The following is a 15,435-nucleotide window of genomic DNA, read 5'->3' as shown; positions in this document are numbered from 1 at the left end:
CTTGAGCACTAATCAGGAGAATCCTGACATTCTATTCTCTAATGAATTCTCCCACACTTGAGATGGCTGTGAATGGCTCCACAGTGCCCTAGTGTTTCTTCATTTATGTCTTAAGATTCACCAGTCTCCACAACATGAAACTACCAATAGTAGATTAGACTACTAGTAAATGGCATGAAATTCAGAGGGGGTGCCCACAGGAAGACTGACCACACACTTACAGCCGCTCCTGAACCTTTCAGGGGACCACGTCCTCACAGGTACACTGACAATTCCCCACAAGTTTCAAACATCTTCCTTACAGAGAGCCTGTAACTCATTCTTGTTCAACTTGTTTTGCCTCATACTTCACGGTTTACCTTAAATAAGAAAGTCACTTGAATGTTCCACCCTACTGCTTGATTTTAAATAATAACAATTATAATTATTTTTACAATTATTACAAATGTGATTGACACTCTTACTGGGTTTCAAGAACCCAATGACAAGAGAATTTTGGCAGAGAAGGCAAGGGGCAAGTTGGAAAGAAAGAAACCCAACAGCTGCTTTCAGGTTTAAACTTTCCAAAGTGGTGGCAGAGTTGGGGACGATAGTGAGGGCAGACTTCAGCCAAATTACAGAACCACAAAATAGGATAGACCGACGGATATGCAAGGAAGAAAAGCCACTCTAAAGCATCTGATTTTGCACTAAATTACTAGGAAAGGGGAATCAGCAGTTCTATCTACTCTCTGAGTATCTTTTGCACTCTAAAGTGTTCATTATATGAGAAGCATGTACTATCTGATAGGAAAGAACAGGAAAGTCACTTTTTCTCTCATGTGTTTTCATTAGAATTGCCAAAGAAAGGAATACTTCAGAAGCGGTGCTGGAAGCACAGGATGTATAAGGAATTTTCATAGTCTGCTGGCGGCCTGAAAAAGCAATCTGCTCCAAAAATACAGAGGTTGGGAGAGCCAACATTCAAAGTATTTTTAACTAATGTACTTATGCTTCTTTCACTACCTAAATTCAGAGTATTTATTCCTCTGCACAAAAAAATAATGTGATTGGAAAGGATAATGTTTTACTAGACTACTTATCTAGTTATTTAGGAATTTTTATACCCTTCTGCAAAAAAACATTAAAATTTAGACAAACTGATAAAACAGGATTACAGAAACTAAGACAAATAAAAAGCTACTGAAAGGAATCAGTTGACTATTACTGGTATAACAAAATATTAATGTACATAAAAATCCAGTTGACCTGTGCTGAGGTCTTAGTTCCAAGTTATGCTATGAAAGTCTAAGAGTTACTCAAGGAACAGGGACAAAACAGAAGAGGAGACACATGAATATTCTCAAAATGTTTACATGCCCATGCAACACACTGAGTCATCCCTGTGAGGTAACTGGAATAAAAGATATGAATGTATGACTACGAGAGGGAGCTAACAAAGGTAAGGGCTTTCACAAAGGGTAGGTGGTGGAATAGATAGGGCTAAGTTGTTTCCATGTATACTGGAGAGATAGTCTCAGGAAGCCAGAGACTAGCAGAGCAGATTCTAGCAGAGCAGAAAGAAATAGCATTCAAAAGTCCCTTCTCTGCGTTGTTAAGAAAGCTCTCCCGATACCAACTAAGAATGGCAAGCCAGGCAACCAGCTTCCACTCAACACAATCTGAAAATTTGCCTTGTGGTGACCTTGGCACCTCAGTCCAATACAGTGATTTATTTAGCTGCTGGTTCATGTTCTTAACAGAAGCTATTAGTGACTCCAGTGCAGAGTCTAGTAAAATGTTGACCATCATTAGCCATTAGTCATTTACTGAAGTTCTCCCTTAAATACAGTCTGGACCAGAAGGTAGACCAGCTGGCTGGTAGAGCAGCAAGGGCCATGGGTAGCATTGGTGTGAAGTGAAGCCAGGACTTACAGCAAACCTCCATGCTGGCCACTGTTGTGGTTCTACTCCCCGCTTTTATCTGTGACCCACTCTCTGGTCACTGCGGGACTAGATTAACCAGTGCACACCCAATAACATCAGAAAAGCAGTTCTCATATGTGTCCTAAGAAAGAACAAATGGGGACATAGGCAGCCTCACTAGTAATCTGAGAAATGCAATTACTCAAGTACATTTTGTATCTATTTAATTACGTTTTAAAAGAACAATGCTCAAGGCCAATGAGTAGATACGTGGCATCACACGTAGGACACTTCGTCATTATTTGAAAACAGTACAATGATTAGAAACTATTCTCTAAAATAAACAAACCCAAGAAATACTTAATCCGAAGATATGATGGAAATAAATCTTCACTTACTCAGGCTTTGTGAGGGAGTAGCATTGTTGTAAAACACTGTTTATCACTGTGTCTCATGCGATAAAAGGGAAATTTTGTTCTCTTCCCGCTTTTTCAAAGCTTATCCAGAGGAAGTCAAATGAAAAAATACTTCAGTCTGTATAATTCCTTAGTTTTAACATCTTCATCTCATTAGTTTCCAGGATGTTAATAAGATTTTAACTTTGTAATTTGAAGACCATTATCTTCTAAAAATGGAACTGATATGCAAATAAATCTCTATTAACTTGTTTTGTGGATGAAAAGGGCAGACACTCCATTAGGATGAGTATTAGCAAGAACTATTTTCTAGACAGTCTCTTTATTATTTGAAATGAATAAACTCTGTTACAACTATTTTAATAAGATCTAATTTTATCCAGCTGTATTGACATATAACTGATACAACATAACATTGGGTAAATTTAAAGTGTACAACCTAATGATTTCATATACATATTTTGTGAAATGATTACCATAATAAGGTTGGTTAACATATCTGTCCCCTCAGACAGTTACAATTTTTTTATGGGGAGAATAATAAGATCCAATTTTAATTTTTTTTCCTACAAAATATATAGGCAAAGTATATGGAAAGAGGTATGAGACTATGGCCAACAAAGCACATGACATTGCAATAAGTTAACTCTAAACCCTACAAGTATAGAGCATCTGGGATGCCAAGTTTTAACTGGCAAAATGCTGACCCTTTTTCTAAAAATCACATTTCCTTTTTCTTGTCTTCTTTCCACGTTCTCATTACCCCTACAGGGGAAGGCTCAAGAGGAAGAAATCCATTCCCAGCTTTCCTAACAATAAAAATTTATCAAATGGAGGGCTGAATATGAGAATAACAGCTCAACAATATTTTTGAGAGTGCAATTTTACATTCATCATGGTAGCTCCCTCCTTTACACCACCATGTGCCCTGCCCACCCCGTTTTTAATCAATGGTTCCCTTGCCTCCCACAATTATTCATACAGCCCTCCTGAGTAATTTTCTACCTCCTGCCTGGCATAACACAGAACTCAAAAGCAGGAAGGAACACCACTTAAAGGCAGGTCAGACAATGATGTAATTAACAGATCAAGGGGGAGTGTTATTTCAGAAAGGTCCATACAGCAAGAGAAAGGCTGATTTCTTGGGTCATGACATTACCAGGAAACTACATGAATATCTAAATCAAAAATTTTTTCTCCCAATGAATAAAGGCATGCGTGACTATTACCCTTTCCTGCAAAAGTTAAAAGTTGCATATAGAAATTTTCATTAGAAGCAAATTTAAAACCACTTTGGGAGAGGAATCTCCTCCATTCTACACATAAGTTGCATGGTGTGTATTTTTGTACATCTTTGCCAAATCAATTTCTTAAGGAACCAACAATGCAGGAAACAAAGTCAACCCACAAAGAACTGAATTCCACAGATGTTAAGCGCTAGGGCTGTAGAGGTGATTAAGCCCAGTCCCCGCTTGTAAAGAGGAAGCTAGTTGAGGATGTTGTCAACAGATAGTTTCATGTAATCACACACAGGACAGTTTGTGGGTTTATGGCTTCAGCCACAAGTCCAGCAAAGAGAGAAATTAGATGTCTTGTACTATTTTCCCAAGAAAGATAAAGAACCAGTTGACTGAAGGTCTGGGACTCAAACTCATGACTGCAGAAGAATTAGAAACCAATGAGACATGGCTTTCCAACTATGTCCTTTAATAGATACTACAAGCCATGTGATCAGAAGTATCTCCAACTATGAATATGTATGAGAGAAGTGCATTTCACTTAGGTTGTTGTGTTTTCGATTCAAGGAAGGGATCGATCATGGATAAGAAGATTCTCATTTCATGTTGCAAAAGCATTAGTCACTTTAATTCTCTTTAATGTATTGTCTTCCATTTTTTAATAACTACTACAGTACGCACTGGGTTCAGAAGTACTCACTGACCAAGTAATAGCAAATGCCAAAGTTAATAAAAATAAAACATTAGTGTAAGACCTCCCACATACATCAAAGGTGAAAAAACAAATTAAAATTAAAATAATTAAATAAATTAACTTAGATGCTGTTATGACTCTTCAAGTTACTGAATGCTCAGGTGACATCAGGGAAACCATGGTCAAGACGACAAACATCAAAGTATTTTTCTCGCTCAGAAAAACAACATGAATTAAGAACTACCACTCTAGTTCAAAGTCACTTCCAAGCTTATGTGAATTCCTTCAGGGGACAGAGTCCACCCACATCTTATACATCTTTATATCCTCAGCACCTAGCATATTCCTGGCAAACAATAATCACTCAATACTACAGTGGATAACTTCTCTAGTCAGAAGTTACATAGAAGAGGGAAATAGTAAAGGCCTGGTTCTCATCTAGTATATTCACTTCCACCAGTTCAAATGCTGAAAATATTGATAATTTGCTATAGCTAAGGAACTTTTGTAAATTAAATCAGGCATCCCTGGAAAAAAAAAAATCTTAGTACTCAGGAGTAGCTGCTGCAGATACCTATTCCGCACAGCTCAAAGTGGAAAGCGTGACTTGTGGGGCAGTTTGGACCCTTTCCCATATCCAAAATAATCAGTTGCATAAAGTAAGTTTAGTCCCAAAACTGTTTGGACTTTGTTCCTCCATCAACATCTGGGTTCAGCATGATTCCTGACCTCTACCTCAAACTGGCTATTTCAAACACTAACAACCTCACTTAACAAGAAAGTAATGTCATTAGCAAGGCCAGGGGCCACACACAAGCCAGAATGAGCAGAAACACTACAGAGAAATGATTCTGACGTCCTTATAAACATTTCTACATATCAAAAGTATTGAAACTACTTTTCAAAAAGGAAAATTTAAGTATACTTTCTCAGATTAAATGTATTCATATATTGAAAAGAGAGTTTCCAAGAAGCTAAATTGTCTTGCTATATAGATAAACTACGCTTTTTCTTTCTAGATAGAGCATAACTTTTCTCTCTGCTATTGAGTTTGACTCCGAAAACTTGGTTCATGATCTGGGAAAAAAACTAATTATTATTTAAAAAAAAAAAAAAAAAGAAAGAAAGAAAGAAAGAAAAGACATGTCTTAAACTGACTGAGTTTGGAAGCCTGGCTGCCTTTAATTGCCAATGAACTGAAACCATTCATGACAACGGGATTTTGAATGCTGAGAATGTTCTTGGGGCCCAACACAAAGATATTTGGCATAGACCACTATAAATATTTGTAAAACTCTGGGTAAATGGACAATGTTTGACCACACTCAAAGCTCACTTCCAGCACAGTTGTGTAGAAGCAAGTTATCTAGAGTGATTGGTTTGGGGGTTTTTTGGTTGGGTTTTTTGTTTTTGTTTGTTTGTTTTAAATAAAAACCCAAGCAATCTGATTCTATGACTCAACATCGTTTTTATATTCTCTATACATATTTACAGTTTCAATTAGTTTTTTCTTTCCTGTTTTTCTCAGTTTATGCCCACCACAAAGAATATGATACCAGTCACAGGTGTGTAAGAGTAAGGCAGGAGTTGGGGGGAATTCCTTGGATTTCCTAATACAATTCTCTCCAAGTGGCTCTGTATATCTGCTATAGCTATCTTTCTTTTTCTCCCCAGATAGTTTCAGAAATACTTAAGGAACCCAAGAAAAGGTCTAGGACTGGGAAGGGAGGACAAAGTAAGGAGAAGGAGGAACCAGCAGAGTAATTAGATGTGAAGAAGAACAGGAACCAAGAGGCTCATCTCAGTGAAAGCTGCAGCAGCCAGATACTTTAATTAGCCAGCACCTCTGTGAAGACTGGCTGGGTTCCTTCTGCCTCTTACCCACACCCTAAAAACTGAGTCATCTCAAAGTTCATTACTTTGCTTCTGCTTAGTTAGACAACTTCAACGTGCTGCTTCAGAAATGTTAGATACATTTTTATTTAATTCATGGCATTAAATAATTTGAACATTTCTGGCAATGTTCAAATAAACATCCAGAAATGCCAAGTTAGAAGGACACGGATAGTCCTACTGGGAGCCCAGCTAATGTTTTGATAAGATACATGTGGGGCAGGAAGAAATAAAGTGAGAGGCTATAGTGGAAGCATGGAGACAGAGAACACTTTCCCAGAAAGGAGAATTCATTTCACCTTCAGAGACACCTGAAGGTGAGAAGTATATGTATCAGGACTAGACTTAGAGCAGAATCCCTGAAATGAATAAGAAAAGCAAAAGGTACCCTGGAAGCGGTAAGCTCAGAATACCTTTTCTGTGCTGAAACAGCAGATCTCAGTTTCATTTTAACTTAAATTTGACAAGAGCAGTATAAGATCAGAGTTTCACTGTTATCAGCAATTACCTGACAAAATAATCAGTATAATGTATGGCCAAAATCTCATGGGTAATATAGCATCTTTTTCATATCTATGTATGGCAACACATTGCTGTGCATTTCCAAGAAACAGAAGGTAAACATCTGAGGTTATGCCAACTTTCCGTCTCCCCTTAACACACTGGAAGGTTTGATTCAACCTTGAATTTTTACAATACAGTCTGTAGAGCGTTTTAGTAGAAATAAAACTAGTTTCTTTTTACCTTTACAAAGACATCTATTTTTAAAAGTTAACAGGTGTTTAAGGCATTCAGAATGAATTCAGTTCCGTATGGTTGAAGCACTAGAGGTAGAAAATAAAGCTAAAAACCGTGGTGTCCGTTTCCTGTCCTTTTTCTTCTTTTCTTAGTCCAACACTATTCCCGCCTCGCAGTGCCTGCAGCGTTTAGAAAGCTCGCTAAACCTACCTGGCCAGAGAGCTACGTTCCTCCGGCCGCCTGGGGCCGCCGGCGCCGGGCTTCTCAACAGCCTCCCGCGCGCGCTCGCACACCGAGGAGGAGGAGGAGGAGCTGTTTCATTCCCTCTTCCTCCGTACTCTGCGACTGACAGTTTTGCACTCGGCTGGATTTTAACAGGACTCCGGCTCCCACACCTATTGGGCGGGAGGAGGAGGAGGACCTACACCAACCGCCTCCTGCCTTGGGAAGCTACTGCGGTGCCCGGGATCCTTGCAGAGCTTAGGACGCAGCTCGCCAGCTGCAGCGCCGGGAGCCGCGTGTTTATTTATACAGGAAGCTCGGGCACGGCACTTCCTACTTCCCATCTGGGTCGCACTTTTAACTGCAGGTGATGATCTTAACCCTGCCCGAACCGGCCGTCAGAGCGCCGGAGCAATTCAGTCCTGCGCTGACGCCACTTGACAGGACCTCTCTCTTGTCCTTGTGGGACGGCTGCTGCCGCAGAAATCCAGGGCAGCCCCTAGTGCCCTTCATTCTGCCCAGACAGGCACAGGTCACCTCTTGACCTACACGTGCTTCTCTGCACGTGTCCTCCTAGGGCACTTTTGTCTCCCTCCTTCCCAGCTCTTTAAATTTTTTTCTTCTACTTCCAACAGCCCAGACATGTCTTCCACCTTGCCAGAAAAACTGTTTTATAGAAATACTTCCCAGGCAGATCTCATCAAAAACACCTTGTACCTGACTTATCCTTTTGTGCCTAGTGATAAAATTAGAAGACAGGCAAATAAAATCAGGAGAGTCTTAGTTTACTTCATAAAAATACAGGTACACCTTTATGAAATGATGAAGTGTTCTGTCAACAAATTATGTAGGGAACACATAGGAACCTAGCAGGTTATACTCACAATGAAAGAAAATATAAACAAAGTCATCTGGAAGCTTTGGGGGACCATGATGTGCCTTCCCCGCTGCAAAACGTTAGATAGATACGTCATTTGTATGATACTGACAACAGAGTATATACCTCCCCACTCCCTACACCCCCCCAGAGGTCACAATCACAGTTCCAAAACTGTTGCAATTTAGAAATGGCTTTACTCTAATACAAGAAGTTTTCTGTACTCACTCTGCCACCTCACTCTACTTTTGCAACTGCAATCAGGAATGTGCTCTTTAAAAGGAAGGGACTCACAAACCTTTTGTGGAAGACATGAGTGTGCCAGTGAAGGAACAGCACACAAGCAAACTGCTCCTCAGCTCTCCGTGGAGAAGAAAACCTTCGGGTCAAAGCCAAGGTCTGAAGAATGCAGACAGCGTATCTATGTGTATGTTGGTTAGGACAGGCAAGCGGGAGAGGAAGGGAAAGTGGACAAGAGAGGTAAGACAGTAAGAGAACTCACAGTGGGGACCCAAAATAATAGAATCAGAGGATATTTGAGTTTGAAAGCTCTCCTAGCTAGTTTAGTCCAAATGCTTAATTTTAAAGATGAGGAAACTGATGTCCAGGGAGATTTAAGTAGTTGGCTAGAGCCAGATAGGACAGAGCTGGAACGAGACCTAAATCTGTATTAGATGAAAAAGGTACATGTGAATGAAAACCACCCCAGATGTCTAACTTCAAATTTAGCAGTCGCTGAGATTCTGAGATAATCAACCTCAAGGTATTTTCTTGGTGTAGTGACCACTGATGATGGACAGGATAAAGGAAAGATAAATAAAGCACCTTTTAAGGGGTTAGTTTATTCGTTAGTGTTCATACAAAAGTTTGGCACCTTAACCCAAAGTTCAACACAGAGTGCACTTTTTAAATTACCATGCAGTTGAGTTATAATCTCTTATCAACAGGATAAGGGAAGAAGCTGCTGCCAATATGAATGAAAACATGGGTTAAGCAATAATCATGCTGCCTGTTGTTGTAAATGACAGGGGGAAAGAAAAATATATATTGTATAATTTAAAAACATTGGCATTATTTTCAAGCATGCAAGTTTATAAAAATTACACTCAAAGTGTAGTAGGACTAAATAAACATGTAAAACACTATAGTACCATGTGACCAGTTCTTTCAGATCTGCCTAACGAGTCCACTGTGTGCACTGATTCATTCCTTCAATCATGTATTGATCTCCTCCCAGAAAAGCTGCTAGATGTTAGGAAGACAAAGACAAGTTGGATGTGATCCCTGTCCTCGAAAAGCTCTCAGGCCAGGGAAGGAGTCAGACAAGCAAATCAGTTCTCAGGGTCCTATGATGGGTGATATGATAGATCATATCACCCATCTATCATATTACACATGATATGCCACAGGAGCACAGAGAAAAATCACTTAACTGAAGGAAAGAGGTTGATGAAAAGAATCAAGGAAGGCATCCCTGGAAAGCGACTTAAAGCTGAGTCTTTAAGTAGCCAGTTGGGGAAGGTGGAAAAAGGTGAAACAGTCAGAGGAACAGTCAGTGCAAGACCTGTTGGAAGACCTGATGGAAGAATTTAGGTGACACTTATCTTAATTCAGACAGAGTGATGCATTCAGAATAAAAGCAGGAGGGTCTGCTTTTGACAACTGGCATGAAAAAGAAGGGAACAAATGGAGAGATATTTCAGAAAGAGAATTGTTAGGACTGGATATCTGATTGGATGTAGGGGATAAGGGAGAGAGAAGAGCCCAGTCTGTTGGTGCCACCAGCTTAGACTGCGAATAAAGTCGTAAGGAAAACAATGATGATTCCATTTTAATCCCGCAGAATCTGAGGTGCTTGTGGGATATACAGAAATACTTGTCTAGCAGGCTGGCAACCGAGAGAGATTTGGGGTGGAAAGTCTTTTAGGAATTACTGTGTTTCCCCGAAAATAAGACCTAGCCAGACAGTCAGCTCTAATGCGTCTTTTGGAGCAACACGTTCCTTACATTTGTGATGATGCTGGTGTAAACAAACCTACTGCACTGCCAGTCGTATTAAAGCATAACACGTACGATATGCACAATACATACTACTGGATAATGACAATAAATGACTATGTTATTGGTTTATGTATTTATTATGCTATACTTTTTATTAAGTAAGACCCAGTAGTATATTATATCATATAACATACCATATCATACATACATCATATCATATCATATTACAATGACCCGGTCTTATAGTAAAATAAGACCGAGTCTTACGTTAATTTTTGCTCTAAAAGACGAATTAGAGCTGATTGTCCGGCTAGGTCTTATTTTCAGGGAAACACAGTACCATAGATCAGATGACCAAGAGTTGAGGTTATCCACAATAGGTGGCATGCTGTTGAGAGAATCAGAGGCTTTGGACCCATACAAACTCTATCACCCACTCGCTATTATGTAAGTTTAAACAAGTTTTAACGTACTTGAAACTCAGTTTTCTCATCTATAAAATAGGAATGATGATCTTCATCTCATAGGCTGTTGTGAGGGCAAATGAGAAGTTGTGAAGGAGCTAGCACAGGGCCTGAGTGGCACTATCTGAGTCTTGGGGGTGGGGCAGTGACTGTTACCTGCTGGAATTGTGCAGTACACAATCTGCTCACTATACAGCATGGCCCTGTCACAATAGGAACTCAGTAGGTGTTACTCATCTAAGAAGAAAGGCAAAAGAAAAGCGAGAAGAAAGGGATCCAAAAAGAGAACCCAAAGGAACACCAGTATTTAAAGGGTAAATAAAAGAGGAGTCCTCAAGTAAACCTAAGAAGGAGCCGCTTCTTTTAGACTGCAAAAATAAATGTAACATTTGATACCTCAGACTGAGAAGTAAAATCCAGCCACTACAATCTACAAAAGTGTTTTCTATCTTTTTAGCAAAAATAGACATAATACTACAAATTGTTCACTAGAGATTGCAGTCATGTTGACCTTCATCATAATAGAGAATCAGTTCCTAATCAGAATTACAGACCTTCCTAAAGCAAAGGCAAACAAAATCTTGACATGAATGGTAAGTAATCCAAACTGTGGGAATTGTATTAACTTGTAATATACCTAAAGTTATATAACGCTAAACCAAAATAAATCCAAAGCATACTTAGTTTTCCCTGCATATGAGGCAAAACCATGTAGAAATAGAATTACTAGATTACTAGATATTTATGTGTAAGATACTTATATAATAATATATGCAATAGTATGTAATATATAATAGTTAATAGATATATACTATAAAATGCACTATAGTCCTACATAAGAATCAACAAGTGGAATTTCTTCTTTGGAAAATTACTATCTTTTTTATAAATAAACATCAAGACTTATTCCTGTGCTATTGAAATTATTCTTCTAATCTACCTTAATATGTAAGTCACCTTAGATGTAACATCTTAGTTATATCTTGTGTTAAAACATTAAATTTTTTTTAATGATTTGTTCAGTTTCAAAAAATCAGATGAAAGAACGCAGTATTGGGAAACCAGCTTCTGCAATAGGTGCAATTCTTTCTCCACAGGAAAAGATTTAAGGCAAGGGTCATGGCGTTCTGCCACTGACAATATGGTGATTTCTCATTTCCAAACAGCCACAATTTCATTTGCATTTTTTCTATTGCATCTAATGGTGCTCATCTTATACGTTTAATTCAACTTTTATTGAGGGTATTGAGTATAGAACTAAGAGTAAGACACAATGAGACTAAGAACATTATAAAATAATGTGATAGAAACTATGTCAGATATGCTTACGCTGGGATGGAAGTCAAACTACCTGAAATGTCAAAATATGACCCAGAAATGATCATCCAGTTACCTCAGACTTGATAACAAAAGTTTTCAAAAAGCTGGGGCATGTCATTTGGTTCTGTTTCATACATACGAGAGCATCTCAACATTTCACAGAACAAGTCAAAACCAGCTGGACCCCAACAAGAAAAACCTGACCAGAATATGGGCATGAGCTGCATAAGACTTTTCGGTCAACAACAGATCGCATGTGCGACAGTGGTCTCATCAGATTATAATGGAGCTGAAATAGTCCTACCACCTTGTGACACCGTGGCCAACGTAACATCATAGTGCAACACATTCCTCACATTTGTGATGATGCTGGTGTTAACAAACCAACTGCACTGCCAGTCGTATAAAAGTATAACACGTACGATATGAACAATACATACTACTGGATAATAACAATAAACGATTATGTTATTGGTTTATGTATTTACTATGCTATACTTTTTATTGTTACTTTAGAGTATACTCTTTTTGCTTATTAAAAAAAAACCACGTTTGCTGTAAGAGTGTGACAAGTTACGCAGACAGCAGCTGCATACCTCTGGTGTTTATGGCATCTCTTGATTGCATCATTGTCTCCTGTACTTGATTTAATCTTCTGTTGTTTTTTAACAGTAACATGCTGTACAGGCTTGTAGCCTGGGAGCAATAGGCTATACCATATAGCTTGGGTGTGCAGTAGGCTGTACCGTCTAGATTTGTGTAAGTGCACTCTACGATGCTTGCCCAACCACTAAATCACCTAAAGACCCATCCTCAGAATGCATCCCCATCATTAAGCAGCGCTTGGCTGTAATCTCAAACTGCCATTGCCATTATGCCACATGAAAACCCACCACGATCCAAGAGAGAGAGCTGAACAAGAGAGCAAGACTCCAAAGGATTCAGTTGTTCAAGACTCTTAATGTCCTAAATATACCACCACTACCATGTTTCCCTGAAAATAAGACCTAACCGGAAAATAAGCCCTAGTATGATTTTTCAGGATGACATCCCCTGAACACAAGCCCTAATGCGTCTTTTGGAGCAAAAATTAATATAATACCTGGTCTTATTTTCAGGGAAACACGGTAGCAAGCTGGGGTTATGGGCCCGATGAGAAAATGGAATTCAGCACTCTTGTTCATCACCTAACTCTGGAAAGAATGACTGCATTAGCCCTGAATTAAGATTCTCCACTAGAAAGTCAGATGAAATAATATTGAGAATCCTTATGTTTGCAAAGTTTGCATTAACTCTTCTACTAATATTATTACCATCTCCTCCAAATTCCTGTGCATCAATCAGTGAAAAAAAAAATCCCCCCAAACAATGTTCTCAAAGTCATCATCCCAGACAATGCATTAATTGGCTTACAGGACACGAAGGACTCAGTGCTGTACATCCATACTCTAGCAAGGGGGTCAAAACTGGGGCCCGCGGGCCAACTGCGGCTCACAATCCATTGTTAATTGGCCCGCAGCAAATTCCAAAAATATATTTAGTTTACTTAAATAAACCAGGTGAGGCAATACGTACTTTTCACCTCGAGTGAGTGCCCCGGCTGTTTGTGTATATTACCGCATATGGTCCTCAGTAAAAAAACGTTGAAAAAAGTTTGGAGACCTCTGCTCTACAGGATACAAAGGACTCAGCTGAAATAAAAGTCAAACTATTTCCTGGCTTAAATTATGAGGAACTTCATTCTTCAAATTAAGATACCACTATACAGGGACCAAATTACTCATAGGTGGGAATGTTAATTTTCCAGTGGAACTTTAGTTTAAAGGTCCCTTAAAAACTTGTTTTCTCTATATCGTGGATGGCTGATTCCCTTCTTTTCCTGCATTCTCCCTTTCACCCTTCTCATACCTCTTCCTGCAGAATAGTGAATCATCAAGTCCCCAGTGAAACCAAGAGCCAGAGAGAACCAACAAACACTATCATCTGCAACAGATCAAAGAAACCAAAAGTAAGGGCATGGAACCCAGGATGAGATGAATGCTGGATGGGGAAAAGCAGGTACTTGAAAGAGAGGGACCCTATTCGGCACTCTACAAGAGAAAAACAAAATACACCTACACAGGGAAAGTCTATTTCCCTCCCACATCTACCACTTTCATCAGAAGTCCTGCATATCCTCCTCAGAATGTCTCCAGAGGGTTTGGTTCACTCCCCACAGCATGTGCCACAGGATGGAACCCACAAGGAGCACCACGGGCACTGGCTAGGTATTGACCACTGTAGCAAAAACCATAGACTCTGGGCAGCACTGCTTGCATCGCCGACAAAATGGGACCTCAGCGAGATCCCTTACAAAGCCGTGTTCCTTAGGTGGAAACTTCTCATTCCCTTTGGCCCCTGGAGAGGAATCATAAGAAGATTAAATATATGAAGATCCACTTAAATAAGCAGTAATTGCAGTCTTGTGATATGTCTTTGCAAAGTGCCTTTTTCCAAGGGCCTCACAATGACGTTTAAACTCATACTATGCCTGACCCTCATAACTATACTTCTCCTGGAAGTCACTGTGTCATAGCTGCAAGTAATTAATGATCTCCTATGGCCAGTACTGAAGCAAATAAGTTCCTGCCCAGAATCCTCTCTACTCAGATACACAGGACTTTCCTTTCTCCTCTAATTCAGCTCTTTCTTTACGCTTCAGCTCTGGGACCTGTGCAGCACTCTATATGCCTATCTCCCCGAGTAGTCTGCGAGAAGAGTATCATAATTCTTTTTTTCACTTTGTACTCACACTAGCCCCTCACTCACCCATGTACCAAAGTTAACAGCATATGGTATCTTCTAAGCATTTTTCTCAGTGTTCTTGATTATACTGGTATATGCTAACACACACACACAAACACACACACACCATTTATCTTAGCTCTGTGAATTGTCTATTCATATGAGGTATGACAATTAAGTTCACGAACTCATCCTAGACTAAGTGCTACATATCTCATTGCTGAATATCACTATGATCACCTTCAAAGTACTCCCCTTGGGGAGCTGTGTACCGATGCCAGTGCCTAGTCCACCCTTCAAAGCAATTTTGGAACTCATTTTCTAGAATGGCCATCGGAGCTGTCATCGAATTACCCTTGATGTCCTGAATGTCATCAAAATGTCTTCCTTTCAATATTTCCTTTCTCTTCAGGGAAAGACAGAAGCCACTGGGGGCCAGATCAGGTGAGTAGGGAGGGTGTTTCAATATAGTTTTTTGTTCACTGGCTAAAAACTCCCTCACAGACAGTGCCGTGTGACCTGGTACATCATCGTGATAGAAGAGCCATGAATTGTTGGCAAAAAGTTCAGGTCATTTCGTCTAACTTTTTCACTCAGCCTTTAGAGCACTTCCAAATAGTAAACTTGGTTAACTTTTTGTCCAGTTGGTACAAATTTATAACAAATAATCCCTCTGATATAAAAAAAAGGTTAGCAACATGGTTGCAACAAAGTTCGTAAACTTAATTGTCAGAACTTGTATTCTTTGTCCATTTTGCTTCAGAATAGTTTATATTTTTCCTATTTATAAGAGCTGTTTATAAATTATAAATATTAACACTTGGCCTACAATATATTTTACAAATACTTTTTCCACACATAGCTGATGTCTACTGGTTTATTT

The 15,435-nt window shown here is 39.3% G+C and overlaps 1 protein-coding gene across 2 annotated transcripts in view; it reads right to left on the bottom strand.

The window, feature by feature from the left end:
• RNF144B (ring finger protein 144B) overlaps positions 1–15,435 on the bottom strand; it is a 157,555-nt gene that overhangs the window by 61,522 nt on the left and 80,598 nt on the right. The window contains exon 1 of one of the 2 annotated variants that reach the window (XM_081057997.1): positions 7,095–7,570. The exons of the other annotated variant lie outside the window; for it this stretch is intronic. The gene's annotated coding sequence lies outside the window, so the exon portion shown is untranslated. Of the gene's footprint in view, positions 1–7,094; positions 7,571–15,435 lie in introns of those variants that run through there. 2 annotated transcript variants of the gene reach the window in all.

The sequence above is a fragment of the Rhinolophus hipposideros genome (genome assembly GCF_964194185.1).
Source record: "Rhinolophus hipposideros genome assembly, chromosome: 8".
NCBI classification, from domain to species: Eukaryota; Metazoa; Chordata; class Mammalia; order Chiroptera; family Rhinolophidae; genus Rhinolophus; species Rhinolophus hipposideros.
Note: the sequence above shows the minus strand (reverse complement) of the source record. Positions and strands in the feature narration are given on the sequence as shown.